This window comes from Pelecanus crispus, chromosome 11 (genome assembly GCF_030463565.1).
Source record: "Pelecanus crispus isolate bPelCri1 chromosome 11, bPelCri1.pri, whole genome shotgun sequence".
NCBI classification, from domain to species: domain Eukaryota; kingdom Metazoa; phylum Chordata; class Aves; order Pelecaniformes; family Pelecanidae; genus Pelecanus; species Pelecanus crispus.
Genome location: NC_134653.1, coordinates 2,219,786 through 2,228,842, shown reverse-complemented (window position 1 = coordinate 2,228,842; position 9,057 = coordinate 2,219,786). Strand labels below are relative to the sequence as shown.

At 47.1% G+C, this 9,057-nt stretch overlaps 1 protein-coding gene across 1 annotated transcript in view; it reads right to left on the bottom strand.

Annotated features, from left to right (window-relative positions):
- Positions 1–9,057, bottom strand: part of HAGHL (hydroxyacylglutathione hydrolase like) — a 301,833-nt gene that overhangs the window by 226,885 nt on the left and 65,891 nt on the right. The gene's annotated exons all lie outside the window — the stretch shown is intronic.

Genomic DNA, 9,057 nt, shown 5'->3' with positions numbered 1-9,057 from the left:
GTGTTCATCCCTTAGCAGCTCTGAGCCATGAGCACAGATCCAAGAGTGCTAGGTGTGCTACGAACAAGAAGGCCTTTGATTCAAAGAACGTACAGTTGAGAGATGAAGACAGAGGAGCTCAAAGACGGGAGGACAGGCAATGATTTCCACACAGTAAGAGGTGAACCACTATCACATTTTTCGCATGCTTCATTCCAAAGCAAAATTCTGATTATTACATAGAATAAGGTGGGAGCTGATTTGTGGTATTGCATCTGCTTGAGTAAGCTTAAGTGAGAGCTACAGCTCCCTGAAACAGGTCTCCAGCTGGAGGATTTCTAGTGTTTGGATGTGATGCCACATCCAGCTTCACCACTTTGTAGCACTGAAAGCTGGGAACAACATCTTGGGATGTGGCAGGTTTTCCTGCACTTCCCAGATCCCAGCCTGGCCCAGCCCAGGGGCACAGCCACGGTACTGCAGGAGGCTCAGCACTGCTGAGCATGTCAGTGCAGTTTTCAGAGCAGGGTAAGCTCACCCTGATGGATGGCCAGAGAGGAGGAATGTCAGAGTCTCGCACAAAGCGACACGACTCTGGAAAAGCAGGCTTTACACCCATAATTCAGAAATAACCTTCATGCTAACCAAAAGGGACGTGGTCTAGGAGCTTTATTCCTATTATCTGAGTATCCTTAGCAGCATGCAGTGATCCACGTGGCAACTGCAAATAAGCAAGACCGAGATACTCACAGCTCACACCTGGGCAGACAAGTCTTTCAGAGGACAGAGCCTGGCACACCCTCAGCTACCACCTCCCCAGAAGCAGAGCCCTCCCTCCCTGCCATTAGTCTCATCCGCACCGTGTTCCCTTCCTAAGCACTGCTGTCCCCACCCTTTACGAACTTTTCTATTTTGCAGCATCAGGCTTCTCAGCTGCAGACAAATGGGAACACAGAGCACGTAACAGGAATGCTGGTAAAACTTGCTCTCAGTAGGAGACAAGTAGAGATCTTCTCTTATCCAAGTACAGAGCTGGGAGGGGTCTCAGACTGCCCAGTCTGCCCCTTGCACCATGGTGCAATTGTATATACCTAGGCTGACAGAGGTGCAGCCAGCCTGCCCTTGCACAGGCCTGTGAGGGGGACTTTAGAGCTCACCTGTAATAGCAATCACCTCTAGCTCGACACAATTATGCAGGAGACCTCTCTCTGCCTCCCTTCCCTCTTGCATTCCTCCCTCTCCGCAAGCTTCCTTTTCCCTAAACTGAAAGAAATCCAATGCCTTCATGTCACCTCCCGCTCTTCTCAAATGCATGAATTTCCTGCTGATAGCAAGCAGGGAGTGAAGCCCAGTTCTGCATCACGATCTCTAATGCGCACACCGAGAGGCTAGGGCAGGAGGAGAGGCAATGAAATCTACAGCGGGTGGGCAGGAGCGGGACAGCTCCGAGATGTGGTATTGTACTACGGGAAAATGAGTCAATGCCTTAATAACCCTTTTCTCACCCAATCTGACTGTGCGTGTGTAGCACCAAGTATGGCTTAAGTGTTCTTCAGTAACACTAAATTGTACAACTGATTTGCCGAGGTGTTCCTGCCACGTTAAGCCAGGTGTGGCAACAGACAATAAATCCTTCCCAATCCTTTCTCCACCACGCACACCACACGCCCTGCTTAGCCCAAAGTCATTGTGGTTTTCATCCGCAACAAAAGGGGCTTTGTGCTTTCTCAGAAAAATCAGGTCTCCCATTAGCTCAGGAGAGCACCCTTATGTGATGGGGCTCAGGCTTTTACTAACCTAAGTCAGACCGCAGCCGAGCTCCTCTGTACCTTGCAAGGGCCATCGCGACTCACTGGGTCCGGGCAGCCCCACCAGCGCACTCCTTTTCATCAGTGCTAAACACAGTGCGTGACCCAGAACTGGAAGGAGAGGTTTAAGAACAGGAACAACAGAACACAAAGAAAGCAAGCTTGCTGAAGGGAAACCAAAGGGGGCAGTTAAAAAGCTAAAATGTTGCAGGTGCTGTGGAAATTATATAAAGGCATACCAAAGGCTGAAAGCAAACGCATACTACCTGGCAGAGAAAACCAAACTGTCATAACTGAACAGAAAGGCAAAGGAAGCTACTGGAAATAAGAAGGTATCTTTCAAAAACTTGGCATATTCCTGTTTCTTAAAGAATCATAGAATCATGAGTTGCCTCAGGAAGAAGGAATCTGTCAGGGCTCAGCTGGGACAACACGATCCAGTTATTTAAAGAGGATCTGGAGACACAGAGCTCTAAAAGGGAAACTAAATTCCTTCTTTGTTTCCATGTCCATCACACTAGATCCCTTCATTATGTGAGCTCATCTAAGAATAAATCCCACACGTAGATACTGACAGAAGAGGTTACAGAACAAAATCACACCAAAATGCCCAGACAAGGTAGACTACATCGAAGAGTCCTGGAGGAGCGCAACATGACACAGCTGCGGTGTCCAACCCTTTGCTTGAATTACCCTTTGGGCCACAGGTCAGAAGGTGATAGACACAACAGCAGCTTTTAGAAGGATCTCCAAAGGAGACTGGACAGAGAACCAGAAAGAGAGACATGAAGGTCAAGTCTAAGCCTAAAACAAACCTCTTCTCTTTGGTGGGGCAAGGAACAGACAGGTTTGCTGCTACAGTGAGCTGCATGAGCCCCCTGCAAAGGGTTGTGTCTAGAGCTGACAGAAGAGGATAAAGATAGAAGTGATGCAAAATCTGTGGTCTAAGGTATAAAAAGCTCCAAGCCCACAAAAATGGCGTTATGATACAGTCATCACTTGCAATCAGCTCTTCTTTTATCCTCCCTGTACACATCTCGGGCTTACTGGGACTTGGCACACAAAGGAAGATTCGCCAATAACTGAAGCAAGGCTGTGTGAAACCTCTCCCCTCCTTATCTCTCCAGAAAAGCAAACAAGGAAACACTGCTAGAAAAATGCCCACATGTAAGAACTGTGATTTCAGTGGCAACAAACCAACTAGCATTGCTCCATGGCTCACTGCTTCCTCTGTACAGCAGTCCTGCCCCTGCTCCAGCTGCCATGGACCAAAACCGCTGTCGCCAACCTGCAGAATCACAGAAGAGAAAGCCAGGAGGGCTCTCCAGGCATTCATCAGAAGATCTCCTGGCTTAAAAGTGGATCAGTCTTACAACCATTTCGCCTGGAGCAATGTTCTGGGTTGGCAGCCTGAAAGGTTCTGGGTTAAGGCAGAAGATGCATTTTTGGAAAGCCCCATCTTGCAGGTAACCTACAAATAAGGTTTTCCCCTCGAGCACAATGCCGTGATCAGTGTTGGTAATAAGAGTGCGTTAGTGTGAATAGGCAACTGTGATGCCTGGCATCACAGCCTTTGCAGCTCAGAGCATTTTGGCCCATTTGGGCTGCACAGCCACCTTTCTCTGCAAACCAATGGATTCACAGGACCAGAGGGACCGTTCAGACCAGAAAAGGAGCTGACTCTCCACAGTGGCAATTAAATTGCACAGCTCTGTCTCAAGGAGTAGCAGATACCATTGGTTCAGAAAGTGACTGAGCAAAAATTATACCCTTGGATTTATTATCAATGCAAGTATAGTTTCCAACTGACAGGACTGACTCTTATCTCAGTGTAGATCTTTTATAGCATGCGTAACCACACAGGTCACATCCAGCTATGTGATTGCGTGGTATTACATGCCTGCTTGGTAAATGTCAGCTAGAGAGGTTTTTACAAACAAGGCAGTATTTGGTTCAATAAGCAGCTTGTCTCACCTCTGTTTGCTTAAGCATTCAGTTACAAGCAGGGAACATGTGAAAAGAAACATTACTGGCTTCAAGATGTTACTGCGCCCACACCTACAAATGCCACCGGGGTCAACAGAACCTGACACTGAAGGTTTGTGTTTTACAGCTCATGCAAGACCATCTATGCTCACCTGCCTGCGCTAACAGACGTTTGCTTCAGGCTACGTCTAAGTTGCAAAGGAGAAGAGAAGAAAGCTGAGGGTGGTCTCAGAGACCTGCCTACCATCAAACATGCCAAATCCTCGGTCACCTCAGGACTAAAACCCAATCCGCTTTTATTCCCTGTTGCAGTAACTCCAGAGCAAACGACACTCCCAAAGCTATTCTTTGCACATAGCTAAAGGAAGTGTCACAGAGACTAATACAAAGGCAGTGGAGATGATTAAGATAGGATTGTCCTGGTTTCAGCTGGGACAGAGTTAATTTTCTTCCTAGTAGCGGGCATAGTGCTGTGTTTTGGATTTAGGATGAGAATAATGCTGATAACACGCTGATGTTTTAGTTGTTGCTCAGTACTGCTTACACTAGTCAAGGACTCTTTCAGCTTCCCATGCTCTGCCAGGTGCACAAGAAACTGGGAGGGGGCACAGCCAGAATAGTTGATCCAAACTGCCCCAAGGGCTATTCCATACCATATGGCGTCATGCTCAGTATAGAAACTGGTGGGGGTTGGCCGGGGAGCAGCGATTGCTGCTCGGGAACTGGCTGGGTATCAGTCGGCAGGTAGCAAGCAATTGCAATGTACATCACTTATTTTGTATATTATTATTATTTTCCCTTCCTTTTCTGTCCTATTAAACTGTCTTTATCTCAACCCACAAATTTTACTTCCCACCCCACCCCCCCGCCCAGTTCTCTCCCCCATCCCACTGGGGAGGAGGGGAGTGAGCGAATGGCTGTGTGGCGTTTAGCTGCCTGCAGGGTTAAACCACAACAAGGATAAAAAGGCCAAACAGCATCAAATATCACTTTACAGCTGGAAGTAAAATCCAGCCGCCACATTACACCTTGCCAGAGGTTTACACATGAGACTTTGCTTGCTTTCTACCTCCTGCTCTCCTCTGTAATCTCCTCTGCAATGTTTGTGTTGCACAAAGTCAAAAACCACCTACACCTAACACTGAAAACTTGTCCTCAACTGTAAGCCCAACCAAGCTAAAAAAAAAAAAGGTAATTACACTGACATCTGATTTTCCTCTCTCGGCAAGGTTTCTATTCACGCTGGTGACCAACTGGCTGCACCAGAGAGCAGAAGTGTTGTTTAGCAATGCCCTAACCCTACCCGTTTAGCTGCCCATCAGGGCAGGGTCTTGAGGCTATGCCAGTTGCAGACACTCCTGACACATCAGCAGCCAGGAGTAAGAAACACATCCAGTTTTATGGTCACTTACATTATTGGAAGACCAGTTTTCAGCAGGAGGAGGCTCAGAGCTGACACATGCCCTCAGAAGCCCAGCCTTGAAAGGCTGCTCAGGAAGAACCAGGCTATCACGACCCTGGCCCCTCAGCCCTCAGTTCTGGCTGTCCAGTGGTGCTCACAGCACTCAAAGTATTTGGCACCCAGCACTCCAAGGAACAGCACTACTGGTGTCAGCTGCTGTGCCACATTCTCACAACTCCCACGTCCTTTGGCTGAGAGGGTCCTCCCAAAGCACACACTCACCTTCCAGAGGGCCAGGCAAGAAAGGGTGAGGTGCTGTGGGCACCCAGGAATGCTCCTGACCTTTCTGGCTCTGTTGCAAGTATCATCAGCACTTAGACATCTCTACCATACACTGAAGTGCAGCAAAATATAGCTATAATTGACAGGCACTCCTTATTCTCAAATACAAAGAAGCTCTGCCTCTGTATTTTATAGCTTCGAACAAATGGTCTCCTGTATGAGTCAGCCACCTGCTAAGAAACTGCGTGTTCTCAGCTGCTTCTCCTTACAGCAAGGCTGACACCTTGCGATACAACAGAGCAGTCTAACCTGCCTTCTCCTTTATACATAAATATACAGATACGCATGCATGTGTGTGTGCACAGTCACCTATAGTGGGCAATAGGTCATACACAGCCCTAAGAAAGAAGGAAAAAAGAGAGAACCCACCTTATGAAAGTCAGAGATCCAGCTGATGAACTGGAAAGCCTAACTCAATTTCTAGCACCACTAAAACCCACCTCTCACTCTCCCTAGGGCCCCATCAGCCAAAGGCCACCAGCCCTAAACATTCTTAAGTACCTTCTCCCCACACCCACTTAGTACCTTGCTATGTACCTTAGCACCTGCAAGGGATTTACTTCAGCTCACAGTATCCAGCCTTGTCCTGCCCCTTGCAGTGACCTGCTCTGTAGGGTAAGAGAAGGAAGGTTTAACCCCTTCCTGCTGCATGTATGTGTCTGATGAAAAGTAAACATGTACCAAGCAGGTACATCAACGAACCTGGCTGAACCTCACATTCAAAACAGCACACGGAGCCACAGGCAGGCAATTTGCCTGGCTGTGTCCTTATTTTCCAGGACAGGAAAGGCAGGAGAAATACAGGACGCTAAGCAATGTGTCAAAAATTACATGGCAAGGTCAGAGCTGTAGAGAGAACTGGGGAGGGGGGAAAGCAAAAAAAGTACTGCAGGGTCAGTTCTTGTTGTTCCTGCCTCCTGCAACCTGTCAGCCCTCCAGGTACCCACCCGTAAGGGTCACTGCGCTAAGCCAGCGGAGCTGTGCACAGCCCTGCCGCCTCCAGAGCACCTTTTCCCTTGCTTTGTGGAGTCACCATCCCTGGAAGTGTTCAAAAAATGTGCAGACATGGCACTTGGGGACATGGTTTAGTGGGCATGTTGGAGTTGGGGTGATGGTTGGACTGATGATCTTAGAGATCCCTTCCAACCTTAGAGATTCCTAGTTTTTGCTTTCATTAAAAAATAATCCAGCCACCAAGGCAGGAAACATGAAATTGCTACTTTGCCCTTAATTGGTTTAGTGGTGGACTTGGTAGTGTAGGTTAATGGTTGGACTGGATGATCTTAAAGGTCTTTTCCAACCTAAACGATTCTAGGATTCTATGATTTGTGGACTCAGGACTTGCATCTGCCAGCGCGTCCCTGGGACCAGGCTGTGACAAGGAGCGTGCAAGCACCAGAGGGCACCAGGAGCTCAGCCCTGGGGAGGTCTCTGCTAAGTCACTCACCTGGGGAAATAGCCGTGGGGAAGAAGCTGTTTTAACCAAGCCAGAAGATTTCACAAAACAGCATCTGTTCTAGAGGAAACTCTGCGGGAAAATATTCAAGACAAACGTTAGTAATTTCTGGGGGTGGTTTTTTTATTATTCTTGTACTTCTGATTTCATTCCAATTCAGAACAAAAACACATTTTGAATTGTGACTCTCTCTCATAGACAGAAGTGCGTACCCATCGCTACGCCCCTCTAGACAGATGACCACACAGCCACCATTCCTGTGGCTCAGCCCCTGACCTTCCTGTATGACCCAGCAAGTTCTCTCCTCCTCTGTGAGTATCTGCTGGTGACTTGTCAAACGAACAAAAGTAAAAATCTGCCTCCATAGCTGTCTTCATGCTAGAGCAACAGCTTATTTAAAACTAAGTGGGATGGACTGATGTTACTGTCAAAGCTGCCTTAAGCCTAGACATGGAAACTGAGTAACATCTGCAACACCTAATTCCAAAAAGATTTAACTGCTGTGGGGGGGAAAAAAGGAGTCTCTAATTATTGCTGACTTAGCCTCCTTAATATTATGATTCTTTAGTCTGTACTGTAAATCTTTTCACGGTGCTTGTTTATCCTCTAGTTTTATGTACTTACATTATACATCTAACAATACATTGCCCTTTGACTTGCCAAGAAAAAGTCCTTCTCCATCCCTAGAATAAAACATTGCTTGGCAAGAGTCTCTGAGTGTCTTGACAACGTGGTCTAAGAAAAAGTCACAGTTAGCAAATCGGACAGTGACCAATAACTCACAAAACTTAGGAAACAGCCCAGATCAGACAAGTTCAGAAAAACCTGAGCAACTGAGGGCTTTCAGAAGTGGGCCACTCGGGGCCACCTTCAGCCAATCCTTGTTGAAAATGGGAAACTGCTTCTCACTGGATTTGATCCAGATTTGAGTCATCAATCGCTTTTTAATTCTGGGCAGGGTGTTCTGCGTCACACCCTTCTAACACTGATGCCTTTGCAGGGCAGGAACTCACTCGGGTCTCCCACACCCAAAGGTGGCTTCACAAGCATGCAGCACCTTCACCTTCACAGCAGAGTAACTTCACTACAGCACGATAATGCATTGCAAAGCAGGGAAGAGACCACCCAAGTCCCAGACTGGGAATCCCACGGGTCACATGTCTGCACTGAGGGCTAGGGCTGGATTCTGTAATGCAGATGCCACTTTACCAAATGCCAAATCTCAAATGCTTTTGTTGTAATCTCCAGCAATGCAAAGGAAACACCTCTCTGTATGTAATGGGCTATTCACCACGTAACAGAGCTATCTGAAATATTTCCCAAGTGTTGTCTTATTAATTCACCTTTATCAATTACATAAATTCAATGGGCTCTGGGGTATGATGTGGGATTTGGCCATTTCAGCCATTTTATCTGCTAACTTTAAGTGAACATCATCTGGAAACATCATGTTCTGCAAGATGTAGACTGCACGGTCACTGTTCCCCACAGCCTGGGCAGAAAGCTCTGACCTGGGCATCGCAGTCCTTTGTGGAGAGCCTCCGCGTACAATATAATACACTAACTTTTTGGAGGAGGAAGAGCTAGGCTTTGCTCCAGCTGATGTTGGGGAGTTTGAGGTGAGACCAAAGAGGAATACATGGGTCTCACTCAAATGCAAGGTGAATTTTGCTTTGCTCTAGTTTCATAATCTGTGAAGAGCAGCAAGCCTTAAGACCAAGAAGTGCCAAAAATTGTTTCTGCAGTACTGAAAAAAAAAAAAAAAATCTGTGAAATGGTTACAGGCTTTTAAAGCTAGCAAAGGCCTCTTCCAAACACTCCTCACACCTTGCCTGGAACAAAAGTCAGAGCACCAAGATATGCCTTGTTGGGATGCTGTGGGTCCAAGAGCTACCAAGAGACAAGACTGAAAAAAGATAAATACGGACAAATGCAAAACTCAGCCCCATCACTAGGGATCTTCCTCTTGCTCAGAGTGAAACACAGAGGATCCCAGCATAAGGCTATGTTATGCCGAAGGTCGACCGACAAGCAATGATAAGAGCCAAAGTCAGCTTTTAGCATCTCTGTACTGAAGGCAATTT